Raw genomic sequence first — 12457 nt, 5'->3', positions numbered from 1 at the left:
CAGGGTCATGTCTGAGTGTGTTCATGATTGGGCGGCTGTTTATTCAGGAAGACTTTAAGCAGCCTGTCTGCTGATGGGTGAGGCTACGTTCCTGTCCTGTTTGTTCTTTGGCCTGCAGCATCCCAGCATTAGAGCCTTCAAGCTGTTGGGCAGTGCCAGGTCTTGGTAAGAAAATAGCAGTCCCCTACAGGGCTCACACCAGTGAGCACTCACAAGAGTCACTGCTGCTAGTGTCCCTTTCCCCACAGTGAGTTGCAGCTGCCCCCTGCCTCTGCAGGGGACCCTCCAACACTGGCAGCTAAGTCTGGCCCAGTGTCTTATGAGGTCACTTTTTTCCCTGGGTCCTGGTATGCATGAGACCCTGCATGCATCCTCCAAGAGTGGAGTTTCTGTTTCCCCCAGTCCTGTGGAAGTCTTGTGGTCAAACCCCAATGGCTTTCAAAGCCAGACTCTCTGGGGGCTCTTCCTCCCATTCACAGACCTCCAGGCTGAGGAGCATGATTTGGGGCTCAGAACTTTCACTCCTGTGGGAGAACTTCTGTGGTATAACTATTTTCCAGTTTGCGAGTTGCCCACCCAGTGTGTATGGGATTTGATTTCATTGTGATTGTGCCCCTTTTACCATCTCATCATGGCTTCTTCTTTGCCTTTGGATTTAGGGTATCTTTTTCAGTAGGTTCCAGTGTTTTTTGGTAGGTTCCAGTGTTTTTTGGTTTGGTTTGGTTTGGTTTTTGCTCAGTGGTTTTTCAGCAGTTAGTTGTGATTCTGGTGTTTCCCTGTGAAGGACTGAGCTCACGTCCTTCTACTCTGCCATCTTGCCTCCTCTCCTGCCATAAACTCTTTTCAGGGACAGATTTTTGTCGATATATGTTTTTCCTTTAAATGGGCCACATTTTCCTGTTTTTTTTGTATGCCCTGGCATGTTTTTGTTGAACACTGGACATTTGAATCTAATAACGTGGCAGCTCTGGAAATCAGATTTGATTCTTCTCCCTTCCGGAGGGTTTGCTGTTGCTGCTTTTTGTTTTTGATTGCTGTAGGCTGTCTCTGATCTGAGAATCAGCCTAAGGTGTAAAGTTAAGCACTATGTCTTTTCTGAGATGTGTAATCATGTTCTAATTTTATCCATCTATGCAGGTTTTTTGTTGTTGGGGTTTTTTGTTTGTTTGTTTGTTTTATAGTCTAGTGTTTAATGTCTGTCTCCCAAAAGAAGAAAAGGAGAAAATGACAGAGGGGAAAGGTGATGGCCCTTTAAATATCTTGAAAGACACTTGAGTCAGATGTGGTAGGGGCTTGCAATAATGGGAGGAGGTGCAACAACCTCTCTGGCTCTATTTGTCTGCACCTCTGTGATCAGAAGCAGCAATCAACAATCATATCACAGATCCCTGATATTTGAAAGAAAGCATACTTGTTGCCCACCCTGAGTTTCACAAGCTGGGGGCAAGCTGCTCTAGGAACACAGTCATAGCAGCCTTCCATGTGATTGTGTGTTGGGAATTGGTAGCTGCTACTGTGCTAAGTGCTGATTATTGACAGAAATTTACCATCCAAGGGTTCCCCTAAAAGTTACCTGCATTCAACAGACTCCTGAGCTCCAAAATAGTTGCATCAGATGATTCTACTGTACAATTTTTGTCTAGTTGGGCAGACAGATTCCTGGTGCTTCTGGTTCCACCATCTTCCCAGGAGCCTCTTTTTGTCTTTTTTTTTTTTTTTCTTCCTTTATCTATCAGGTAAAGGTCAATTTTACTATTTTTTTTTTAAAAAACCAATTTTGTTTTCATTCATTTTCTCTATCATTTTTCTAATTTATATTTCATTCATCTCTGTTCTAATCTTTATTATTTATTCCTCTGGTAGCTTTTGGGTTAATTTCTCCCTCCCTTCTAAAAGACAGTTTTTGGCAGATTTAGGATTCTTGATTGACACTTTTTGGTGTTTTTCTTTCAGCACTTTGAATATACCAGCCCACTGACCCCTGGCCTCCAAAGTTTCAAGTGAGAAATCTGTTGATAATCTTATTGAAGATGGCTTTTATGTGATGAGTCACTTCTCTCTTGCTGCTTTCAAGATTTTCTTTTACTTTTGACAGTTTTGGTGTCTCTGTGTGACTTTCTTTGAATTCATCTTATTAAGGGTTCTTCAAGGTTCTTGAGTGTTTATGTTCATGTCTTTCTTCAAATCTGGGAAGTTTTTAGACATTATTTCTTCAAATAATCCCTTTGCTCTTGTCTGTCTCTCTCTTCTTCTGGGATTCCTAGAATGCATGTTGATACTCTTGAAAATGTTCCACAGGTTCCTTGGGTCTTGTTCACCTTCCTTCAATCTTTATTCTTTCTGTTCCCCAGACTTGAAAATTTCAATTGTTTTATCTTCTAGTTCACTGATTCTTTCTTCTCCTACACAAATCTGCCTTTGACTGGCATCTAGTGAGTTTTTCATTCAAGTTACTGTAGTTTTCATCTCCAGAATTTCTTTTTGGTGTGTTCTTATATTTTCTCTTTATTCATATTTCCATTTTGTTCATATATCATTATCTCGACATTCTCCATGTGTTCCTTTAGTTTTTTGAGCATCTTTAAGACTTCTTTTTAAATTCTTTATCTATTGGGTCTGCCATTTGTCCTTTCTCATCAGTTTGTTGATTTTTTTACTTTGAAAGGAAAATTTTTTCCTGTTTCTTTGCACATAATTTTTTTTCTGAAAACTTAATACTTGAATCTAACAATGTAGTAAATCTGAAAATCAGATTGTTCCATTTCTTAAGGGTTTCCTTTCATTTTAGTTTATTTTATCGATATTTTTATTGTTTTATGCTCTCTTCCCAGGGATCCGCCTGAGGTATAAACTTAAGGTCTTATCAGGTCTTTCTGAGCCTGTGTTTTTCTTTAGGCATGTATACTGACCTGTATATGTGGTTGCTTTTGAATGTCCTAATCCTTAAAAGTCTGGCTCCCAAAATGAGGCGAAAAGATAAAGATGAAGAGAAAAGTGGGACTGGGCAAGGGACTTGCAACAACGAGGGGTGGTGCAGCAATGACTGCCCACTTCTATGTCTGTACTTCCATTATCAGAAGTAGCAATCAGAAAACAGATCCCTGATATTTGGAGGACAGTGTCCTTATTGCCCATCTAGGGTCAGCAAGCTGCATGTAAGCTGCTCCTGGTACAAATGCACAACTGTCTCAGAGCTGAGGGTGGGGGATGGGTAGCCATTGCTGAAACTGACCAAAATTAACTGCAATTTCCCGAATAAGCCTTCTTCTTGAAGTTGCAAGTCTGAATAAACTCCAGAGTTTCAACATAGCTGTATCAAGCAGATTCTGCCAGTACAATCGTCTAGGAAAGAAGACAAGATTCCTGGCACTTCCTACTCTGTCATCTTCCCAGAATCCCACAGCTCTTTTTATATATTGCTGAATTCCACTCATTAATGTTTCACTGAGAATTTTTGCAGTTGTATTCATGAGAGATATTAATCTGTAGTTTTCCTTTTTTGAATGGTCTTTGTATGATTTTGGTATCAGGATAATACTGGCCTCACAAAATGAGTTGCAGAATTTCTCCTTTTCTGTTTTCTGGTAGAAAATGTGTAGAATTTCTTCTCCTTTAAATAGTAGAATTCTCCACTGAAAACATCCAATTCTTTCTTGGGAGTTATTATTTTTTATATTTATTTATTTATTTGGCCACACCACACAACATGTGGGATCTTAGTTACCTGTCCAAGTATTGAACCTGCACCCCCTGCATTGGAAGTGTGGAGCCTTAGTCACTGCACCACCAAAGTCCTTTCTTGGGAGTTTTTAAGTTAAAGATTCAATTTTCTTAATATTTATAGAACAATAAAAATTATGCATTCCATACTGGGTGACTTCTGAGGAATTAGTCCATTTCACTTTAGTTGTCAAATTTATGCATATAAAATTTTTTATATTTATTATTGTTTTGATATCTACAAGATCTGTAGTGGTATCCCATTTCATTTCTGATATTGCTAATTTGTGTCATTCAGCAATATTATTGATCTTTTCAAAGAACCATCTTTTGTTTACTCTATTGTTTTTCTATTTTCAATTTCATTATTTACCTACTTCTGCACCTCTGGGTTTACCCTGCTCTTCTTTTTATAGGATCCTAAAGTGAGAGATTACATTATTTTCTTGAGACTTTCCCTTTATTCTAATGTAAGAATTTGGTGCTATAAATTTTTCTCTAGCACCATTTTAGTTATAGCCCACTCGTCTTGGTATGTTTTACTTTCACTTTCATTTAGGTCAATGTGTTGTTTTTATTTCCCTTAAGATTTCCTCTTTTTTAAATTTTATTTTTTATAAATTTATCTGTTTATTGGGTCTTCTTTGCTGCACACGGGCTTTCTCTAGTTGTGACGAGCAGGGGCTACCCTTTGTTGTGGTGCACAGGCTCCTCATTGCCGTGACTTTTCTAGTTGTGGAGCATGGGCTCTAGGTGCATGGGCTTCAGTAGTTGCAGCACATGGGCTCAACAGTTGTGGCTCACGGGGCGTAGGGCACAGCCTCAGTAGTTGTGGCACACAAGCTTAGTTACTCCACGGCATGTGGGTGGGATCTTCCTGGGGCAGGGATTGAACCCATGTCTCCTGCATTGGCAGGTGGATTCTTAACCCCTGCGCCACCTAGGAAGTCCCAACATTTCCTCTTTGATGCCAAGATTATTTAGAAATTTGCTGTTTAGTTTCCAACCATTTGGAGATTTTCCTGTTATCTTACTGATTTTTAGTTTGGTTCCTTTGTGGTAAGAATACACACAGTATGATTTCATTTATTTTAAATATGTTGAAGTTTGTTTTATGGCCCTATCATGATAAGTGGTCTATCTTGGTAAACTATCCATGAGAACTTGAAAAAAATGTCTATTCTGCTGTTCTTGGCTGAAGTGGTGTGTGTGTGGGTGTGTGCGCGTGCGCACTTGCATGTGCATGCTGCATCTTATTGATTTATGGTACTGTTGAGTTATTATATATCCTTGCTGATTTTCCACATAGTTCACTCAATTGTTGAGAGGGGCATTGACGTCTCCAACTATAATCATGGGTTTGTCTATTTCTCCTCTCAGTTCTGTCCATTTTTGCTTTAATTATTTTGAAGCTCTGTTGTTTGGTGCATACAAATTTAGGATTGCCATGTCTTACTGATAGCCTGACCTTTTATCATTATGAAATGTCCCTCTTTGAGTAATTTTCTTTGCTCTAGAGTCTACTTTGTCTGACATTAATATAGCCACTACTGCTTTTTTCAGATTAATGTTTGCACTGCACATCTTTTATCTTTTTACTTTCAATCTATGTATATATTAATTTTGAATTGAGTTTCTTAGGGGGAGCATATAGAAGGGCTTATTTTTATCTACTCTGTCCTTGTCTTTTAGTTGGTATATTCAGGCATTTACATGTAATGCAATTATTGATATGCTACGGGGTTTTGGTTTATCTTGCATTGTTTCTTTCCTCTGTTTTCTTTTTCTGCCTTCCTTTGGGATTCTTGTACCTCTTTTAAGAATTCCATTTTGTTTTATCAATAATGCTTTTAAATGTATCTCTTTGTATAGATATTTAGTTGTTGTATTATATCATGCAAACATAACTTTTCATAGTCCTCTGGTGTCAAGATTTCACCAGTTCAAGTGAAGTGTAAAAACCTTCCAATCCCTTAAGTTCCTTTAAGCTCTGTCATTTATAATACAATTGTCCTAAATATTTCCCCTACATGCTTTAAGATCCTTATCAATGTTACAATTTTTGCTTCAATCATCAAATATAATTTAGAAAACTGAAGAGAAAAAAAATTCCATTGTATTAACTAATATTTTTACTCTTTCTATTGTTCTATCTCCTTTCCTGATGTTTCAAGATTTCTTCTTTTATCATTTCCTTTCCAACTTAAGAACCTCTTTCAGCCTCCCCCCCCCCCCCCGCCCTTTTTAAATAGGGTAGATCTACTGGTCACAAATCTTTCCAGTTTTCCTTCAACCAAGAATGTCTTGATATCTTATCCACTTTATTCCTGAAGAATATTTTCACTGCATATGGAATTCTTATAGTTCTCTGTTTTCAGCACTTGGAAATGTGATGTCCCTTCCTTCTGGCCTCTTTGGTGTCTGGTAAGAAATCTGCTGTAATTCACCTTGCTTTTCCCTTATAGGTAAAGTATTTTTTCTTTCTGCTTTCAAGATTTTTTGTCTTTAGTGTTCAGAATTTTGACTATGATGTATCTTGGCACGATCATTTTTGGGGGTGTATCCTATTTTGGGTTAGCTCAGCTTCTTGAATCAGTAGAATTATGCCTTTTGCCATGTTTGGTTTTTTTCCAGTTATTATTTATTCAAATATCTTTTCAAACCCCACCCTCTTTCTCCTCTCCCTCTGGGATGCAGATGAAATAAATATTAGACCATTTGTTAAACAACCACAGGTCTCAGACTCTATTTACTTTTTTTTCAATCTATTTTTCTCTGTTGGTTAGTTTCTATTGTTAATGTCTATCTTTACTTTCACTGACCCTTTCCCTACCATTTCCACTCTGCTGTTGAGTCCATCTAGTGAGTTTACCATTTCCTTTATTGTACTGTTCAGTTTTTAAATTTCTATTTGGTTCCTCTTTATATTTTGTATTTCTTTGCTAAGACTTTCCAGCAAAAGTTTTTTTGTTCTTTTTGTTTCAAGCATTTTCATAATTTTTCGTTAAAGTATTTTTATCATGCCTGCTTTAAAACCTTTGTCAGATAATTCCCATCTTTGTGCATTTCTGGTTTGGTATCTGACAATTGTCTTATCTTACTCAAGTTAAGATAGTCTTGGTTCTTGGTATGAGTGATTTTCAGTTGTACCCTGGACACTTTAACTACTACATTATGAGACTCGGATCCTGTTTAAATCTTCTGTTTTACAGGCTCCTCTGCCATCATATCAGCACAGAAAGGAAGACCGCCACCTCATTTCTGCCATATAGAGGTGAAATTCCACTACCCTGGCTGGGAGGGTGTGATGATTAATTTTATGTGTCAATTTGACTGGGCTACAGAATGTCTAGATAGCTAGTTAAAGATTATTGCTGGATGTGTCTATGAGAGTGCTTCCAGAAGAGATTAGCATGTGCATTGGTGGACTGAGTAAAGTTGATGGTCCTCCCCAAAGTGGGTGGGTATCATCCAATCTATCAAGAGCCTGAACAGAACAAAAGCTCAAACTGGAATGCCTGAGCTATGATATCAATCTTTTCTTGCCCTTAGTAAGTTCCTGGTTCATCTCCTCCTCTTCCCACCTCCCTCTAGTTTTTCAGGAGAACCCTAATACAAGGCTTGGGTGGCACAGGGGGAAGAAGGGAGAATGCCTTGTAACTGCTCCCTACGTGACTTTCATGAAGAAGGAAAGGTCTCATTATCATTGGGTGGTCATGACAATCCCAGTTCCTCTTGGTCTTTTCTGAAATCATCCCAGCAAGACAATCATGGAAGTCTAGGCTCCCCACTTAACCTTTGCTGAGGGGGATTAGGGCCCATTTTGTTCCATGGTGTTTGGCTGCAGTAAAGCAGTTATTGTCTGTAAGTTTGCTTCTTTCCTGGTCCTTGTTTACTTCCCCCCAAAATTCATACGTTGAAGGCCTAACCCTCAGTGTGGCTATATTTGCAGATAGAGACTGGAAGGAAGTAATTAAGGTTAAATGAGGTCACAATGTTGGGCTTTGATCCAACAGGGTTAGTGTCCTTATAAGGCACACCAGAGAACTAGTGCTCTCCCCACCCAGCCCCACTCCCTATGTACATGCACCAAGGAAAGACCATGTAAATATATAGTGAGAAGGAGGCCATCTACACACCAGGAAGGGAGCCCTCACTGGAAACCAAGTCAGCCAGAACCTTGATCTTGGACTTCCCTGACCTCCAGAGCTGTAAGAAAATAAATTTCTGCTGTTTGAGCCACCCAGTCTGTGGTATTTATGTCAGTCCTAGAAAACTAATACAGATTCCCTTGACTCAAGGTTTTTCACTGGGATGCAGTCAAGTTGTCAGCTAGGATCATCCCAAGGCTTAAATAGGGAAGCACCAACTTCCAAGCTCATTAATATGGTGTTGGCAGGACTCAATTTCTTATGGGGTGTTGGGATGAGGGCCTGTTTTTCACTAGCTATTGCTAGGAGGCCTCTCTCAGTTCCTTGGCACAAGGGCCTCTCCGCAGGGCAGCTCACAATACAGCAGCTGGTTTCCATCACAGCAAGGAAGTGAAGGAGCAAGGGAACAAGAAAATGAGAGAGCAAGTGTGTCTGCTCAAGACAGAAGCCAGTCTTTTACTTAGGTCTAATCTCAGCAGTGACATCCTATCACCTTTTCCATTCATTAGAAATGTCACTAAATCCAGCCCACACTCAAGGAGAGGAGATTTTAAAAGGGCCTGAATACTAGGAGGTAGGTATTGTTGGAGGCCATCTTAAAGGCTCCCCACAAGCTCTCAATGGCCAAATTTGGGACAATTTGAGCAGCGTAATAAATGATGATGCTAATGGATTAAAACTGATAGAATAAACATCCATGAGTCCATACTGTTACACACAAAATAACTGAATAAATAAATACAGATCTTCAACATATGATGGGGTTATGTCTTGAAACCCATCATAAGTTGAATATGCATTTAATACACCCAACTTAATGAACATCATAGCTTAACCAAGCCTATCTTAAATGTGCTCAGAACACTCACATTAGCCTTAAGTTGAGCAAAGTCATCTAAGATAAAACCTATATTATAATAAACTATTGAATATCTCATGTATTTTATTGATTACTATACTGAAAGTAAAAATCCAGAATGGTTGTATGGGTATGGAATGGCTTCAAGCGTATTGGTTGTTTACCTCCTTCATTGTGTGGGTTACCGGTTCACTGCCACTGCCCAGCATCACAAGAGAGTATCACACTACATATTGCAAGCTCAGGAAAAGATCAAAATTCAAAATTCGATGTACAGTTTCTACTCAACTTCTATTGCTTTCTCACTGTCATAAAATAAAAAAAATTATAAGTTGAACCATTTTAAGTCAGGGACTGTCTATAATTAAGTGGAGGGGAAAGAATAGCTCTTTCTTACATTAGAATTCCATTTAACAAAGGTAGAAAGAAAACTAGAAACAGAAAATTACCACTTGGTGAATACCACAGTAATAACTGCCGTGAGCAAGAATGGAATCTAAAATTACTGGATGAAACTCTTAAGGTAAATGCCAAGTCTTAAAGTTTTTCTCCAAAAGCTACTTATTAAAAAATTTTTAACTTTACAGTGGAGAAATCTGATAAATAACAACTTAAAAGAATTATTAGGCTTAATCATTAATGACGTCAATTTCATGTACCTCTAGTATGATGCACCAAGAAGGGCACAACATCACTTCAGTAACAGTCTTTCTAAAAATGCATAACCTTAATCTCATCAATCAGAAAACCCAAATTGTGGGACATCTTATGCAATAACTTTCCCGTACTCTTTAAGCATCAAGATCATCAAAGACAGACTAAAGAATTGTCTAAGATTGCAGGAGACGAAGGTGATAGGATAAACAAATGCAACATGGGATCTTAAATCGGATCCTGGATCAGAAAAAGGACATTGTTTGGATAATTTTTCTTTTAAAGAACCATCTTTTATTGAACTATTTTTTTTAATTTTATTGTAGTACAGTTGCTTTACAATGCTGTTAGTTTCTACTGTACAGCAAAGTGAATCAGCAGTATGTATACATATACCCCCTTTTTTGGATTTCCTTCCTATTTACGTCACCACAGAGCATTGAGTAAAGTTCCCTGTGCTATACAGTAGGTTCTCAATAGTTATCTATTTATACATAGTATCAATAGTGTATATTGATCCCAATCTCCCAATTCTTCCCACCCACCTTCTTTTCTCCCTTGGTATTCATGTTTTAATAATTATTGAAATTTAAATGAAGTCTGTAAATTAGTAAACAGTATAGATGTTAATTTTGTCAATTAAATAATTATATTACAGTTATGTAATATGCTAACATTAAAAGCTGGATGAAGGGTATACAAGAACTCTGTGTATTGTTGTTATTATATTTCAAACAGCTTTACAGACTTGTAATTTACCCACTAGCAATCACTCCCTAGCCCTGCCCTCCCTCAGCCCTAGGCAACTACTAATATACATTGTCTCCACAGAGTTGCCTATTCTGGAAACATCATATAAGTGGAATCATGTGGAAATGCAAGCTTTTTGTAACCAGCTTCTTTTATTTAGCATAATGTTTTCAAGGTTCATCCATTGCTATGTGTTGAATTGTGTACCCCCACAAGTTGTTGAAATTCTAACCTCAGTATGCGTGAATGTGCCTTTATTTGAAATTTGGATCTTTGCAGATGTCGAGTAAAGATGAGGTCATTAGGTGTGGTGGGCCCTAATCCAATGATTGAGTCCTGGTAAAGAGGGGAAATTTGGACACAGAGATAAACACACACAGAGAAGATAAGATGGTGGTTTGCAGATGGTGTACACAGGAAGTACACCATCTGCAAATCACAGAATGGCTGAGGCTACCTGCAACTACCAGATAGGCATGGAAAAGATTTTCCTTCACACCCCTCAGAAGAAACCAACTCTGCCAATACCTTGACTTCAGACTTCCAACCTCCAAAACTATGAGACAATAAATTTCTGTTAAGCCTCCCAGCTTGTGGTACTTTGATATAGCAACCCGAGAAATCAAATATATTCATGATGTAGTATATTATCAGTACTTCACTCCTTTTTATTGCCAAAATTGTTCCTTTGTGCAGCTGTACTACACCTGGCTCACCCATTCAACATTTGGGTTATTTTGACCTTTTGGCTAGTATAAAAAATACTGCTATAAATATCTGTGTACAAGTTTCTGTGTAGATGTTTTAATTTCTCTTGGGTATATATCTAAGAATGGAATTGCCAAGTCATATAATTCTATATTTAACTTTTTAAGGAACTGCCAAACTATTTTCCAAAGTAGCTGCACCATTTTATATTCACACCAGTGAAGTGTGACAGTTTCAACTTCTCCACATCCTAACACTTGTTATTGTCTGTCCTTTTGATTATAGCCAAGAGTGTATGAAGCAGTATCTAACTGCAGCCTTGAACTGCATATTCGTAATGACTAAAGGTGTTGAGCTTTTTTGTTTTATGTGCTTATTGGCCATTTCTATATCTTCTTTGAAGAAATTTCTACTCAAATCCTTTGCCTAGTTTTTAATCAGTTTATCTTTTTTATTCAGTTGTAAGAGTTCTTTATATATTCTGGATACTGACTCCTTATCAAATATATGATTTGCAAGTATTTTCTCCCATTCTGCGGGTTGTCTTTTTGCTTTCTGGATGGTGCTGTTTGAAGCATAAACATTTTTATGAAGTCCAATCTATCAATTTTTATGTCTTTTATTTGCAACACTTCTGTACATCTAAAATTACTTCAACATAAAAAACTACAAAAATGTATGTAAAAAGTTTAGAAGACTATGTTCTAGACTACCAAAAGGAAGTAAAAATGGTATTTTTCATTTGTTATTCAACACAATTCTGTTTCTTTTCTTTTTTCTAGATTATACAAGTGATGCAAATTCTCTGGAAATTAACATTATTAGTATACTCACCATCCAGAGATAACCATCATTGTCACTAAGGTTTATATTCTTATATGAACACATAAACATTCATAAAAACTGAGGATCATTTGTTCTATGGGGAGAGCCATGTAAACAATGTGGGGATGGATGACTCATGGACTAACAGGAATTTGTGTTGCCATGTGACACCAAGGGGAGATGGGGCTCAATCAGGGCCATTTATGGGGTAATGGCTTGCACTGGCTTTACAAGGTGAGTGATGGCTGTGCTTTGTGGGGGAAGAAAGAGGAAGTTTCCTAGGAGGCAACCAGGAGTAAAGGAATGTCAAGGAAAGAAGAAGTTTCCTAGAAGGCCACCAGGAGTAAAGGAATGTCCAGTCTGGCTTACCATCAAGGAATAAACCCTTGATGGTAAGCCAGACTAGATGACATTGGATTTTGAAGGGCCTCACATGGCATTAAATGTAATCTGTGTAAGCCACAGGGCATCCTTGAAGATTTCTAGGCAAAGATATGGCTGGGGACCATGGAAATGTCTGCAATTTTATATTCTGAGTACTCACATACAGTTGACCACATGTCCTGGTTGGTCAGAGACAGTCTCAAATTACACCTTTGGTCCTAGACTTGCACCCAATTTCACTCTCAAAAGCGCCTAAATTTGGAGGATAAATATTATCATCTATACACACACACACACTAGAACTTCCACAATTCTCACCTTTATTATGCAAAATGCACTGAGATTTTGTATTCTATTTTATTTCACTAAAAAAATATACATTGGTTGCAACCCATTAAACTGACTT

At 37.9% G+C, this 12457-nt stretch overlaps 1 protein-coding gene across 6 annotated transcripts in view; it reads right to left on the bottom strand.

The window, feature by feature from the left end:
- URGCP (upregulator of cell proliferation) overlaps window positions 1-12457 on the bottom strand; it is a 92435-nt gene that overhangs the window by 79160 nt on the left and 818 nt on the right. For 3 of the 6 annotated variants that reach the window (XM_057732846.1, XM_057732848.1, XM_057732850.1), the window contains one exon: window positions 12212-12303. The exons of 2 other annotated variants lie outside the window; for them this stretch is intronic. The gene's annotated coding sequence lies outside the window, so the exon portion shown is untranslated. Of the gene's footprint in view, window positions 1-12207; window positions 12304-12457 lie in introns of all 6 variants that reach the window. One more of the 6 variants, XM_057732847.1, reaches the window with a different exon arrangement.

Source organism: Hippopotamus amphibius, chromosome 4, assembly GCF_030028045.1.
Source record: "Hippopotamus amphibius kiboko isolate mHipAmp2 chromosome 4, mHipAmp2.hap2, whole genome shotgun sequence".
In the NCBI taxonomy this organism is placed as follows: Eukaryota; Metazoa; Chordata; class Mammalia; order Artiodactyla; family Hippopotamidae; genus Hippopotamus; species Hippopotamus amphibius.
Note: the sequence above shows the minus strand (reverse complement) of the source record. Positions and strands in the feature narration are given on the sequence as shown.